Source organism: Tamandua tetradactyla, chromosome 2 (assembly GCF_023851605.1).
Source record: "Tamandua tetradactyla isolate mTamTet1 chromosome 2, mTamTet1.pri, whole genome shotgun sequence".
NCBI classification, from domain to species: domain Eukaryota; kingdom Metazoa; phylum Chordata; class Mammalia; order Pilosa; family Myrmecophagidae; genus Tamandua; species Tamandua tetradactyla.
In genome coordinates, this window is record NC_135328.1 from 151065216 (window position 1) to 151081075 (window position 15860).

The 15860-nt window shown below is 37.9% G+C and overlaps 1 protein-coding gene across 7 annotated transcripts in view; it reads left to right on the plus strand.

Moving 5' to 3' along the window:
- The window catches only part of TULP4 (TUB like protein 4), a 422942-nt gene that overhangs the window by 13935 nt on the left and 393147 nt on the right, over positions 1 to 15860 (plus strand). The gene's annotated exons all lie outside the window — the stretch shown is intronic.

Below are 15860 nucleotides of genomic sequence, written 5' to 3' on the forward strand. Positions count from 1 at the left end.
TATTGTTTCATGTGTGGAACTGAAATGTTACATGAGATTTATAACCTTCTGCTTCTTAATTCTTAATATGATAATATATTAATTTTTAATATGATTCTTAGTTTAACTTAATATAAACTTATATATATGAGGACATTTTGAAATAAGTGTGATCTCTCCCCTAATTCTTTGGTCCCCTTCTAAATTTAAAAGCACATACATAACCATAATCATCCCCACCCCCCCAAAAAATTTACTAAGATAAGTTTGCTCTACTATAAACTGATAACTTAAAGGTTGTAATTATATTTTATTTCAAAAGATGTTTTCCCTTGGGTAATCAACTTTGTGTGGAAATCCAGGTGAATAGTGCTCAGGTAGAAGATACAGCCAATGCTTTTTTTCTCCTCTTCTCTGTCCACATGATTGGCTGGTGCTGAAATCTGAGTCTAGTTTTGACAGTGCAAAGTCTTTGCAAAGCTTAGGCCTGTAGTTTCTGGGGACTTGGAATGTGAGTTTGGACATGTCATAGATTAGAAATGTGTGGAAACCACAGTAGCAGATGGAGTACCTAATGTGACTTTTTAAAATGAGAACATTTGCAGTGTTATAAATATTAATCCCTCTTTGAAATTTGTGTTATATTTTTACGGCTTGTTTGCATTTCAGCTCTCTGTTTATGACATGGTGTGATGTAGAAAACTTTAAATTTTCTACATAGTCACATTTGTCAATCTTTTTTCCTTATAGTTTCTACTTTGATAGTTTGCTTAGAAAGTCTTTTCCACTTGGAAGTAGATTTCCCCCCTTCTTTTTGAGTGGACATTGGGTGTTTTGAATTTTTTAATAAGCTTTTTGTTTTGGAGTAATTTTAGATTTACAGAAAAGTTCTAAACATAGTACAGAGAGCTTCTGTATACTCTTTATCTGGCTCCACTAATATAAACATCTTATATAACTAGTGCGTTTGTCAAAACTAAGAAATTAGCATTGGTACATTGTTAACCAAACTCTAGACTTTATTCAGAGTTCACCATTTTTTTCACTAATGCCTTTTCTGTTCTAGTATTCAATCTGGGCTACCACACTGTGTTAGAAGGGTTGGATTTTAAAGAGGCAGGACCACAAATGGCAGCATGTTCTGTAAAGAGTAGCTATGGTGAAAACCCCGTAGATGTGTAGAACTTTATAGTTTTTATAGTTCACAGAATCCTTTCACTTATATACATGTAATTTATATAGAAAATATATTCTGCCCTTTGAAGTATATACTTTTTTACATTTGTAGACCACAAGGAAGTTGGGCACCAGAAATGCCTATCAAATTATCCACTTTCCATTATCCATTCATCGTAATTCTCTAAGATGTTTTTGCTCTCATACTGTTATCTCATTATTCTTTGGCTTGGACCAGAACAGAATGTCAGGATATGTTGTTGCTGACTTTTTAAGTCCAAGAGAGAGAGACACACTCACTGTGAAGAAGCTTTTTATGTTTCTGCACGTCATAGGAAGTTAACACATAAACCCAGAATTTTAATGCTAGGCCTGACCAATCTTCAGATTTTATTGCTTAGATGAAGCATATTGTATATAATGAAAAAAAGTGATTAGCAATCTATAAATGCATGCCTTATTTTTTAGATAGGTTTGAAAAACTCTGTGCTTGCTTACCCATCTCTACCCTGCTTATGTGTAAAGACAAATGAACAGAAGGGGTGGAGAGGGCAGACTGGAAATTAGGTAGGACAAGTTACATGTTGGGCAGTTTCATGCCTACACTGCTTGATAAAAATAGCATTAGCAGTGAGTCCTTAGATGCCTCCAAACTTTATTATCCATTGGCTTCTCTGTTCACCTGTTAATGTGAGCGTTCTCTTGGGTAACCAGTAACTTCTACTTGTGCATTCAAATCAGTCTTCTGTCTCCTAACTAAAAGTACCTCTAATTTTTAGAATGTTTTAATCTTATCTGACTGGTAAAATACTACCACCCTGACTTTAGATTTAGAAAACAGTGTGAAACCAGTTGCCTTCAGAGAGAAGTCAGTGAGGGAGCAGAGAAGTGGTTATTGGCTTTGGTTTTCTACAACTTGTAAGACCACTTCTGTAGAGTTGTTAAATTCCATCCTAACTATTGGAGATGATCGTAACTTGTACTGGAAAACCTCCAACCAATTCACTAGTAAATAAATAGAAATATAATATTTTAAAGCAGATGCCCATTAGTAGATTACAGCTAGGAGCCCTAGCCTTCTCAAGGAGTTTTTCTCAGTGGTTTGTGACTTTTTCATTGCAAGTAATAATCAGTGCTTAACATGCATAACAGTTATACGAAATATTTTTCCACATATACCAGTTTATTTGGCCTCACAGAAAACCTTTCACAGTATGTCATACATTTTTTTTAATTTTATTTTTTTATAGAGAACTAAGGGTAAGGGGTTTGCCAATGCTCATAGAGCTGTTAAGCAGAAGTCTTGAGACTTGAACCCATACTTCTTGATTGAAAGTCCTACATCCCTTCTCTTATGCCCTCTCTCACTCTGTGGCCTCCTTTCCTTGTTAGTGTTGCCATTTTTATAGCTTGACCTGTGAGATAGACTGGTAGAGATTTTCTCTTGGAAGTCTTAGATTATGTTGGGAACCAGGGCCTACACCCCAAATTGATAATTCATAGACTCTGTTAAGTACATATCAGACATCCTTTTCTGCCTTATTCCTTCTTAATAGGAGTTGTGATTTGTTTTTATATATCCACTCTTCCACCATGTGACTCTGGAGAAGGTGACCCCATCCCCAGAACAGGTGTCAATCCTTACTTGTTCAGCCAGTCGTCCTGGTTCCCCATTCACAGTGGGTGATTGCTAGAGGGGTAAGCGACTGATGTGGTTCTGGCCAATGTGATGAGAGGAAATTATACCAGGAGGTTCTGGGGAAAATTTCTCTACCTTGAATGACAGTACCAGGAAAGATGGTCCTTTTCATCCTCTGAAAGTTGTCTTATCTGCATGTGGTATTGGGAACATCTTACTGTCATTCTGAACATGAAGCCAATGCTGAGGAGAGGTCTGAACCAAGAAAGCAGCAGAGAAACTCCTCAGAGTCCTGGCATCTCACACCTGGCATACTCCTACCTTTGGACTTGTTAGGAGAAATACATTTCCTTATTGTTTAAGCCAATTTGAGTTGTTGTGGTTACCTTTTACTTGCACCTGAAGACATGCTGACTGATAAAATAATGATTAGAGTCCATTCATTCATTCTTGCCATGAAGAAGGAGTGTAAGGTATAAGGGCAGAAAATGCTCCCTGAGAAAATGCACAGGCATTGGTGGGAGAGAACCTGTTTCACACTGGGCTTTGTATCCCATAGTTAAGGATTTTGGTCTATATTTCAAGAGCATATTTATGACCTGAGTACAATAAGCTGTAGTTAACTTAAGATACTCTTGCTAATGAAAGCCTTGGCTTAATATTTCAAAGAGTCAAGTTTGATTGGTTGGGCAGGCAAGGCACAGTCAATGGTTAAGAACTTAGTGATTAGCAAGTTTGTCTGGAAAGCACAAAAGAGCTTCTTTGCATGGAATCTGATGAAGTACACAATCTGTATTCTTTTCTCCTTTCCTCCTGATGTATTTTTCACAGTTTTCTAACTTCTGCATAACTTGTGAACAGTCTGTCATTCTCTTACTCTTTGGTCATTTAGGTTAAAGAATTGTGGTCAAGAAATCTATGTTGAGATTATAAAAGCAGGATAGTTGTTTTGTTGCAAATGTAATTTTACAGGTATAATAATGTGTCTGAAATTGAACTTTTAGCATCTCTAAAGGTTTCGTGTAGTTTGATATAATAAGATCTGCTCGGATTCTCATACATATGGATATATTAGCAAAACTGGACTACATCCCAGTGTAACCAGGCAGGGAACTTCCCTGGACCATGTAGCGGGACTGCAGTGAACAGCCACAGCCTTCCTGCAATTATATTAGTATGTGATGTGGTCCCTCCCTATGTTTATTAATTAGTGTAGTTGTAATGAGACTTCCTCCCTATGCTTTAAGGATGCTGATCAGTGGGCATCCAGGCCGGATTTTAGTAGTTTTTGGGAGCCTTCTGTGGAAAGGTGGGAGGGATTGGTGTTTCAGGTGGTGGCAGGTGAGCCTCCTGCCAAGTTGGCATAATGGGAACAGGACTCTTCTGAGTTGCCATCTGTTTGTGGCTGATAGGAAACCAGCAGTGATTTCTGAGGAGTAAGGAACTGTTCCATTTATGTAGAAATATTTAGGAATTAGTAATGTTAAGACCGTGCTGATCAGGTATTAGTAGCTTGGGGTAAATAGATGGCGTTGAATGACTTTTCATTATTACTAATTTCAGGAGACTGCTGCTTGGGTTCAGCACCCTCCCTCTTCCAGTTAAAAAGCCAAAACTCTTTTTTTTTAAGTGCCTATTCAGACTAACCACTCAAATCAGCTACAGTTTTGTTCTGAGTAGGCTCAGGTAGGTTGACATACTTTGAAAAAAGCAGATAGTGCTTCTCCATATATCAAATATATATAATAAACCATTGACAAGTTCTAATATGTTGCCCCTTTGTTTTTAGTTAACTTATTTTATTGTAGTTTTATATATATATATCACAAAATTTTGCTACTTCTACTATTTTTTTTTTTTTTTTTTTTTTTAAAGACAGAGAGAAGGAAGGAAGGATAGAAGGAAGGAAGAGAGGAAGAAAGGGAAACATTTTTTAAACATTTTCTTGTTTTATTGTATTTTGTTTCTCCGTTTTCGTTACATGGGCTGGGGCCGGGAATCGAACCGAGGTCCTCCGGCATAGCAGGCAAGCACTTTGCCCGCTGAGCCACCGCGGCCCGCCCACTTCTACTATTTTTAAGCACACAATTCAGTGGCATTAATTACATTTACAATGTTGGGCAATCATCACTACTATCTATTTGCAAAATTTTTCATCGCTCCAAACAGAACTCTGTATCCACCAGCAATAACTTCCTATTCCAACCTCCTCCCAGCCCCTGGTAATGTCTAATCTACTTTCTGTCTTTATAAATTTACTTATTCTAGATATATCACATTAATGGGAGTCATGCAACATTTTTTCTTTTGTGTCTGGCTTTTTTCACTCAGCATGAAGTTTTCAGCATTCATCCATGTTGTAGCATGTATAAGAACTTTGTTTCTTTTTACAGCAAAATAATATTCCATTGTGTTTATACACATTTTGTTTATCTGTTTATCTGTTGAGGGACACTTAAGTTGCTCCCACCTTTTTGGCTATTATGAAAAGTGCTGCTATGAGCATCAGTTTTCAAGTATTTGTTTGAGTGCCCCCCTTTGTTTTATAAGCTTGTATTTGCTTACTGTCTCTATTGGGACTTGAATCATGTCCTCCAAAAAGACACGTTCAAAATTTAATCGATGTTCTTGTGGGTGTGAACCATTTGTAAATAGGACCTTTAAAGGTGTTATTAGTTGGGGTATGAACTCAATTGTGAATAAGATCTTCAAAGGTCCTATTCAGATGAATCCAAATTGAATCAGGGTAGGCCTTAATTCATATGACTGCAGTCCTTATAAGGAGAGTAAATCTAAACAGAGACTACAGACAACTGAGCAAATGTAGTAGAAGTCAGAAGGAGAAGCCATGTGATAGAGATGCAGGTCAAAGGTCCTCAAAGATTGTGGCCAAGCAGCACCAGATTGCTTATAGACACTGAGAGAAAGCATAGGTTGTCAAGACCTTAATTTTGGACTTCTAGCCTCCAAAACTGTGAACCAATAAAATCCCATCGTTAAAACCAATGCATTGTGTGGTATTTGTCATAGCAAACTGGCAAACTAAGACAGAGTTAATGAGGTGAAATGTGTCTGCTTTTCGTCTTTGACCTGCTGCTGTTGCCCAGGGCAATGCTTCTCTCTGGGCACAGTGGTTTTTGGTGCTGTCCTGACAACTTTTCTTCTTTCTCTCCTGTATTATACTCTCAAAGCAAGGGTGTGGAATAGAGAACAAGTCACTTCCCCTATAAGCTAACATTAGTTGCTTTGAGTAGTTGACCTGTCACTTAATGGCTTGCCAGAAAATTGCTGTGAAGCCTTTTGGTGGCCTGGGGAGAAGCAGTGTTTTTGATTATCCCATCTAATCACTGCCATGGAAGCAGGTTCAGAGGTGCAGCTTGCCTCATTCTTGCTTAAAGACCCTGTTGAGTTTGGTCTGTCATCGGTAGGTTTCTATCTTCTTTCAAAATGATCAACAAAAAGGACCCTAGAGCCCTCTGTTACCTAGGTGCTTCTTGGTTATTAGTAAGAGACCTAACTCAAACTGATTTATGTAAAAAGGGGAATTTAGTGGAAGGATTCTGGACCGTATAATAGAATACAGGCAGGATGTGGCTGTACTCAAGGTTGGGAACCAGAGACTGAAATCATAGTTGAGGCCTGCAAGTTTGCCTCCTTTCTCTCCTTTCACTCTTCACCTCTTTCTCTTCTCTTAGCACCCCTAAGTGCTTCTGGTTATTCTTACCTGTCATAGACCAGCATCCTCTACTTCTCAGACCATCTGGCACAACATGGCTACTAGTACCCATGCTTTTCATATTATGACCCAGGTGTCTAGAAATTCTGGGTTTGAGAATTTCCAGGAAGGGACTGATAAATGGTTGTAGAAAATGGTGGCTCCCATGTAACTGTGCACAGGGATGGCAACAGTCAAGGGCATTGAGGTTCAGCAGAAGAAACTTCACCACCTCAGTTTACAAATATGGAAGAGACCTATCTGCAACGGTTAACAAGTATGAAGGAACTCAGGTTGTAAAAGCACCTAAGCTTTGCATTAAAAAATAAAGCAAAACATGGTTAGCACAATACTGTGTGATGGTCGCACAATATTGTAAGTGTAATTGACAAAGTTGAGTGTGAGTATTGTTGAAAGAGGAAGGCTAGGGCCATGTATGGCACCAGAAGGAAATCTAGAGGAAAGCAACTGGGATTGTATAACTTGGCAAAACCTAGAGTGGATGATGATGGTGGTTAATTGTACAAATATAAGAAAGTTCTCACGTGAACTAGGACAAGCACATATCACTATTATAAGGTGTTAATAATAGGGTGATATATGGGAAAAATACAGTTAATGAAAACTAAGATCTGCAGTTAACAGTAGTATTCTTTCAGTGTTACAAAGGCACGATACCAAAGCTAAGTGCTAGTAATAGGGCAATCATAAGGGGTATGGGATTTTTTGTTTTAAGAAGAAATGAGAATGTTCTCATATTGACTGTGTTGGTGAATGCATAACTGTGATTATGCCAAGATCCATTGATTGTACACGTCGTATGGATTGTATGGTATGTGGATAAAACTGTTAAAAAATTAAAAAGAAAGTAAAATAAAATAATAAAGCCAAAACCAAATCACCACCATTACTGCTGTGAACAAAAACTCTAGTAAACTGAGGAGATGAACCTGTTATACACACTCTGGAATTATTTTTTCTAAAATCAGATATTTCTTAGTAAAATAAACCATAAGTCTATTTTCACATCAGTGTTGTCTTGAGCTCAGGGAAATTTTTTTGTGTGTGTGTGTGCTGTATGGTGGGGGTCACATTTGATTCTTTTTCCATGTGACTATCCCTTTATTGCAGCACCATTTGTTGAATTTTTGTTTGTTTGTTTTTTCGTGTGTTTGTTTGGGAAGTACATGGGCCTGGAATCGAACCCGGGTCTCCTGCATGGCAGATGAGAATTCTGCCACTGAACTACCCTTGCATCCCCTAAGTGCAAAGAAATTTGAGCAAAATTTAATCAAGTGGGGTAGCTCTATGTGGTAGAGATATTCCTGAGAACCTAAGTATAAATACAATATTTTAAATTAAATTGTGTTTTAAATGCACAGAGAAAGCTTGTGATCACAAGGACTCCTTTTGTAAATCCTTTTCGTAAATTTGATTTTCCCTATTTCACATTCACTTAAGGTGTACCAATAGATTGTCCTTCCTTGCTCTCATTGTATTTCTCTGGGAACACAGATTCATTGGCAGATCATACACTCTACTGACTTTGGAGGTTATGAAAAATACCTGTTCCTCTGAGTTGTTAGGCACACATAGAACCGTTACGTGACTTTAGGAACTCTGTATGAACTGGAATTGAATTGGATTGAATACCTTGTGTAAATTGTAAAGCTTTATGCAGTAATCCAAGGATAATTGAAAGTGCAATTTAGTGATTGCAATTTTGAACCATTCTTTCTTGACTAAATATCGGACCAGTAGCTAGTGGATTGTGATTTAGCATTAATCTTGGATTCTTGCAGGAGTTTCTGAGAATATTTAAGATACTAGCAAATATTTAGGCTTTCTATATAAAGCTGGCAATAGATGCATACCATGGCAGATCACCTTGATTGAGTGAGGAGAGAAGGAGAACTTGGATGGAGCCCTCAGAAATGCCACTCTTTGAGTTGTGTGTGGAGGATGAAGAACTTTTGGGGAATGCTTAGTAAGGTAGAAGGAAAACAAACAGAGCTGGTTGTCATAGATGCCAAGAGAAAGTGAATTTCTAGATTAATGCTGTACAGTAGAATTTTCTGTGATGATAGAAATGTTCTGTACCAGTGCTGCCCAATAAGGTAGCTACTAGACACATATAGCTATTGAGCAGTTGAAATGTGACTAATGTACCTGAGAAACAGCATTTTTATTTAATTGTACTTAATTTAAATTGAATTTAAATAGTCATAGAAAACTTTCAAAACTTTAAAACTGGAGATGACTCAAGAGCCAAATAAATATTTGAGGTTTCAAAGATAGGCTCCAATTCATTCATTCATTCATTCATCAGATATTAATAGAAATTTATAGGACATAAATATTGTCTGAATGAAATATGATTTGACTGAGATTATAAAAAATACAGGCAAAGGATATGAATTCTTTTTAAGTATATTCATGAGATTAGGTTCTGCTGCATATAACAAAAACTGAAATAAGTGATTTATACAAGAGGAAGGTTTACTTTTCACATTAAGAAGTCTGGAGGCAGGGTGGGTCACATGGCTCAGAAGACAGAGTTCTCATCTGCCATGCCGGAGACCTGGGTTCGATTCCTGGTGCCTGCCCATTCAAAAAAAAAAAAAGAGACGTCTGGAGGCAGACAGACCAGGGCAATTGGATGGCCCCCATGGTCATCAGGAGCCCAAGATTGCTTGATTATTCTCTCTTACCATCATCACATCGATGTTCTTGATGGTGCAAGATGGCTGTGGGAGCACTGAAAGATTCAGAAATGGCAGGAAGGCAAGAGGACTGACCTTCAGTCAATCAATCTTTTCCGAGATCTTTCTTGGAAGCCTCACCCAGCAGTTTGACCTCCACTTAAATTTCACTGGCCACATTTACTATAAGGAAGGTTGGGAAATGAGCCTTTTAGCTGGGCACTTAGCTGGGCAAATAGGACTTCTGTTGGTCAAGAAGAAGGGAAGAATGCATATTGCGTCCATGATTGGCAGTCTCTGCCTTAGTTGGTAAAGGTACACTTTCACAAGAGTGGGGGAAGTCGCAACCCCTCCTCCCTATTTCTTTCAGTGGAAATTGGGGTCAAGTATACTCCCACTAGGTTTTCAATTCTCTGAGTAGCTGCATCACTTCAGGAGCTTAGATTTTTCTTCTGTGAGGAAATCCATCACCTAGGATGTTGTTAGAATTAGCTTGTTTGCGTGGATAAATGCAGGATCTTTGAAAATGTTAACCTGTTAGCATTAATTATAACAGCAGGGTGAAAATGGAGGTGTGGGCAAAGAGGTTGAAAAGATGTCTATGTGATTCACATGCCAGGTTGAATCCCTCTACCAGTTTAAATAGAAATCACCTGTAGTACTTCAGGAATTGTTGACAGTTTGTATTGGAGATATATTTTTGTTTGTTTTTCATGGTTTCTTTTTTAAGTGTAATTTTATTGAGATATATTCACACAGCATACAATTGAAGGCTCACGTTATCACTACATTTTTTTTTATTTTATTAATTAACGGAAAAAAAGAAATTAACCCAACATTTAGAAATCATACCATTCTACATATGCAATCAGTAATTCTTAACATCATCACATAGATGCATGATCATCGTTTCTTAGTACATTTGCATCGGTTTAGAAGAACTAGCAACACAACAGAAAAAGATATAGAATGTTAATATAGAGAAAAGAAATAAAAGTAATAATAATCGTAAAAACAAAAACAAAAGCAAAAACAAAAACCTATTGCTCAGATGCAGCTTCATTCAGTGTTTTAACATGATTACTTTACACTTAGGTATTATTGTGCTGTCCATTTTTGAGTTTTTGTATCTAGTCCTGTTGCACAGTCTGTATCCCTTCAGCTCCAATTACCCATTATCTTACCCTGTTTCTAACTCCTGCTGGACTCTGTTACCAATGACATATTCCAAGTTTATTCTCGAATGTCCGTTCACATCAGTGGGACCATACAGTATTTGTCCTTTAGTTTTTGGCTAGACTCACTCAGCATAATGTTCTCTAGGTCCATCCATGTTACTACATGCTTCATAAGTTTATCCTGTCTTAAAGCTGCATAATATTCCATCGTATGTATATACCACAGTTTGTTTAGCCATTCTTCTGTTGATGGACATTTTGGCTGTTTCCATCTCTTTGCAATTGTAAATAACGCTGCTATAAACATTGGTGTACAAATGTCCGTTTGTGTCTTTGCCCTTAAGTCCTTTGAGTAGATACCCAGCAATGGTATTGCTGGGTCATATGGCAATTCTATATTCAGCTTTTTGAGGAACCGCCAAACTGCCTTCCACAGTGGTTGCACCATTTGACATTCCCACCAACAGTGGATAAGTGTGCCTCTTTCTCCGCATCCTCTCCAGCACTTGTCATTTTCTGTTTTGTTGATAATGGCCATTCTGGTGGGTGTGAGATGATATCTCATTGTGGTTTTGATTTGCATTTCTCTAATGGCCAGGGACATTGAGCATTTCTTCATGTGCCTCTTGGCCATCCGTATTTCCTCTTCTGGTAGGTGTCTGTTCAAGTCTTTTTCCCATTTTGTAATTGGGTTGGCTGTCTTTTTGTTGTTGAGTTGAACAATCTCTTTATAAATTCTGGATACTAGACCTTTATCTGATATGTCATTTCCATATATTGTCTCCCATTGTGTAGGCTGTCTTTCTACTTTCTTGATGAAGTTCTTTGATGCACAAAAGTGTTTAATTTTGAGGAGTTCCCATTTATTTATTTCCTTCTTCAGTGCTCTTGCTTTAAGTTTAAGGTCCATAAAACCACCTCCAATTGTAAGTTTCGTAAGATATCTCCCTACATTTTCCTCTAACTGTTTTATGGTCTTAGACCTAATGTTTAGATCTTTGATCCATTTTGAATTAACTTTTGTATATGGTGTGAGATATGGGTCTTCTTTCATTCTTTTGCATATGGATATCCAGTTCTCTAGGCACCATTTATTGAAGAGACTGTTCTGTCCCAGGTGAGTTGGCTTGACTGCCTTATCAAAGATCAAATGTCCATAGATGAGAGGGTCTATATCTGAGCACTCTATTCGATTCCATTGGTCGATATATCTATCTTTATGCCAATACCATGCTGTTTTGACCACTGTGGCTTCATAATATGCCTTAAAGTCTGGCAGCGTGAGACCTCCAGCTTCGTTTTTTTTCCTCAAGATGTTTTTAGCAATTCGGGGCACCCTGCCCTTCCAGATAAATTTGCTTATTGGTTTTTCTATTTCTGAAAAATAAGTTGTTGGGATTTTGATTGGTATTGCATTGAATCTGTAAATCAATTTAGGTAGGATTGACATCTTAACTATATTTAGTCTTCCAATCCATGAACATGGTATGCCCTTCCATCTATTTAGGTCTTCTTGATTTCTTTTAGCAGTTTTTTGTAGTTTTCTTTATATAGGTTTTTTGTCTCTTTAGTTAAATTTATTCCTAGGTATTTTATTCTTTTAGTTGCAATTGTAAATGGGATTCGTTTCTTGATTTCCCCCTCAGCTTGTTCATTACTAGTGTATAGAAATGCTACAGATTTTTGAATGTTGATCTTGTAACCTGCTACTTTGCTGTACTCATTTATTAGCTCTAGTAGTTTTGTTGTGGATTTTTCCGGGTTTTCGACGTATAGTATCATATCGTCTGCAAACAGTGATAGTTTTACTTCTTCCTTTCCAATTTTGATGCCTTGTATTTCTTTTTCTTGTCTAATTGCTCTGGCTAGAACTTCCAACACGATGTTGAATAATAGTGGTGATAATGGACATCCTTGTCTTGTTCCTGATCTTAGGGGGAAAGTTTTCAATTTTTCCCCATTGAGGATGATATTAGCTGTGGGTTTTTCATATATTCCCTCTATCATTTTAAGAAAGTTCCCTTGTATTCCTGTCTTTTGAAGTGTTTTCAACAGGAAAGGATGTTGAATCTTGTCAAATGCCTTCTCTGCATCAATTGAGATGATCATGTGATTTTTCTGCTTTGATTTGTTGATATGGTGTATTACATTAATTGATTTTCTTATGTTGAACCATCCTTGCATACCTGGGATGAATCCTACTTGGTCATGATGTATAATTCTTTTAATGTGTTGTTGGATACGATTTGCTAGAATTTTATTGAGGATTTTTGCATCTATATTCATTAGAGAGATTGGTCTTTAGTTTTCTTTTTTTGTAATATCTTTGCCTGGTTTTGGTATGAGGGTGATGTTGGCTTCATAAAATGAATTAGGTAGTTTTCCCTCCACTTCGATTTTTTTGAAGAGTTTGAGGAGAGTTGGTACTAATTCTTTCTGGAATGTTTGATAGAAGTCACATGTGAAGACGTCTGGTCCTGGACTTTTCTTTTTGGGAAGCTTTTGAATGACTAATTCAATTTCTTTACTTGTGATTGGTTTGTTGAGGTCATCTATTTCTTGTTGAGTCAAAGTTGGTTGTTCATTTCTTTCCAGGAACCCGTCCATTTCCTGTAAATTGTTGTATTTATTAGCATAAAGTTGTTCATAGTATCCTGTTATTAGCGCCTTTATTTCTGTGAGGTCAGTAGTTATGTCTCCTCTTACATTTCTGATCTTATTTATTTGCATCCTCTGTCATCTTCTTTTTGTCATTCTTGCTAAGGGCCCATCAATCATTGATTTTCTCATAGAACCAACTTCTGGCCTATTGATTTTCTCTATTGTTTTCATGTTTTCAATTTCATTTATTTTTGAAATTGATCTGATCTTTGTTATTTCTTTCCTTTTGTTTGCTTTGGGATTAGTTTGCTGTTCTTTCTCCAGTTCTTCCAAGTGGACAGTTAATTCCCAAATTTTTGCCCTTTCTTCTTTCTTGATATAGGCATTTAGGGCAATAAATTTCCCTCTTAGCACTGCCTTTGCTGCATCCCATAAGTTTTGATATGTTGTGTTTTCATTTTCATTTGCCTCGAGGTATTTACTAATTTCTCTTGCAATTTCTTCCTTGATCCACTCGTTGTTTAAGAGTGTGTTGTTGAGCCTCCACGTATTTGTGAATTTTCTGGCATTCCGCCTATTATTGATTTCCAACTTCATTCCTTTATGATCTGAGAAAGTGTTGTGTATGATTTCAATCTTTTTAAATTTGTTAAGACTTGCTTCGTGACCCAGCATATGGTCTATCTTTGAGAATGATCCATGAGCACTAGAGAAAAAGGTGTATCCTGCTTTTGTGGGATGTAATGTCCTATAAATGTCTGTTAAGCCTAGCTCATTTATTATAATATTCAAATTCTCTGTTTCTTTATTGATCCTCTGTCTAGATGTTCTGTCCATTGATGAGAGTGGTGAATTGAAGTCTCCAGCTATTATGGTATATGTGTCTACTTCCCTTTTCAGTATTTGCAGTATATTCCTCATGTATTTTGGGGCTTTCTGGTTCAGTGCGTAAATATTTATGATTGTTATGTCTTCTTGTTTATTTGTTCCTTTTATTAGTAGGTAGTGTCCTTCTTTGCCACTTTTAACTGTTTTACATTTGAAGTCTAATTTGTTGGATATTAGTATAGCCACTCCTGCTCTTTTCTGGTTGTTATTTGCATGAAATATCTTTTCCCAACTTTCACTTTCAACCTATGTTTATCTTTGGGTCTAAGATGATTTCCTGTAAACAGCCTATAGAAGGATCCTGTTTTTTAATCCATTCTGCCAGTCTATGTCTTTTGATTGGGGAATTCAGTCCATTAACATTTAGTGTTATTACTGTTTGGATAATATTTTCCTCTACCATTTTGCCTTTTGTGTTATATATATCGTATCTGACTTTCCTTCTTTCTAAACTCTTCTCCATACCTCTCTCTTCTGTCTTTTCGTATCTGACTCTAGTGCTCCCTTTAGTATTTCTTGCAGAGCTGGTCTCTTGGTCAGAAATTCTCTCAGTGACTTTATGTCTGAGAATGTTTTAATTTCTCCCTCATTTTTGAAGGACAATTTTGCTGGATATATGAGTCTTGTTTGGCAGTTTTTCTCTTTTAGTAATTTAAATATATCATCCCATTGTCTTCTAGCTTCCATGGTTTCTGCTGAGAAATCTACACATAGTCTTATTGGGTTTCTCTTATATGTGATGGATTGTTTTTCTCTTGCTGCTTTTAAGATCCTCTCTTTCTCTTTGACCTCTGACATTCTAACTAGTAAGTGTCTTGGAGAATGCCTATTTGCGTCTAATCTCTTTGGGGTGCGCTGCACTTCTTGGATCTGTAATTTTAGGTCTTTCATAAGAGTTGGGAAATTTTCAGTGATAAATTCTTCCATTAGTTTTTCTCCTCCTTTTCCCTTCTCTTCTCCTTCTGGGACACCCACAACACGTATATTTGTGCGCTTCATATTGTCCTTGAGTTCCCTGATAACCTGTTCAAATTTTTCCATTCTTTTCCCTATAGTTTCTGTTTCTTTTTGGAATTCAGATGTTCCATCCTCCAAATCACTAATTCTATCTTCTGTCTCTTTAAATCTATCATTGTAGGTATCCATTGTTTTTTCCATCTTTTCTACTTTGTCCTTCACTTCCATAAGTTCTGTGATTTGTTTTTTCAGTTTTTCTATTTCTTCTTTTTGTTCAGCCCATGTCTTCTTCATGTCCTCCCTCAAGTTATCGATTTCGTTTTTAAAGAGGTTTTCCATTTCTGTTCGTATATTAAGCATTAGTTGTCTCAGCTCCTGTATCTCATTTGAACTATTCGTTTGTTTCTTTGACTGGACCATATTCTCAATCTTCTGAGCGTGGACCGTTATCTTCTGCTGGCATCTGGGCATTTAGTCAGATTTCCCTGGGTGTTCGAACCAACAGGCTGAAAGATTTTTCTGCGAAATCTCTGGGTTCTGTTTTTCTTATCCTGCCCAGTAGGTGGCGCTCGTGGCACACGTTTGTCTGCGGGTTTGTCTGCGGGTCTGTGGGTCACAGCACCTTAACTTTGGAAACTCTCGCCGTGGGGGAAGTTTGCCCGCCGAAGCGGCTTGGAAGAGTGCCAGCTGGCCCGGGGGTCCGAACGCGGGGAGGGTCGCCGGCCACTGCAGCCCGGGAGAGTGTCTGACCGAATTTCCTAGTCGGCCCGGGCCACCAAGCGTGTCGGGAGGGCGCCAGCCGCTGCAGCCCGGGAGAGTGCACCGTTCCCAGCCAGACCGGGGAGTCACGTGTTTGGAAGGGACCCCCCCCCCCCGGTCTCCATTCTCCGCGGTCTGGAGATTTCCGACCCAACTTTCTGAGTTGGTCCGGGGGGCCTTGCGTGGTGGGGGCGCCAGCCACCGCGGCTTGAGGAGACCGCCTGCCCAGTTTTGCCAGCTGGCCTGGGAAGGAGGGAGGAAGGGAC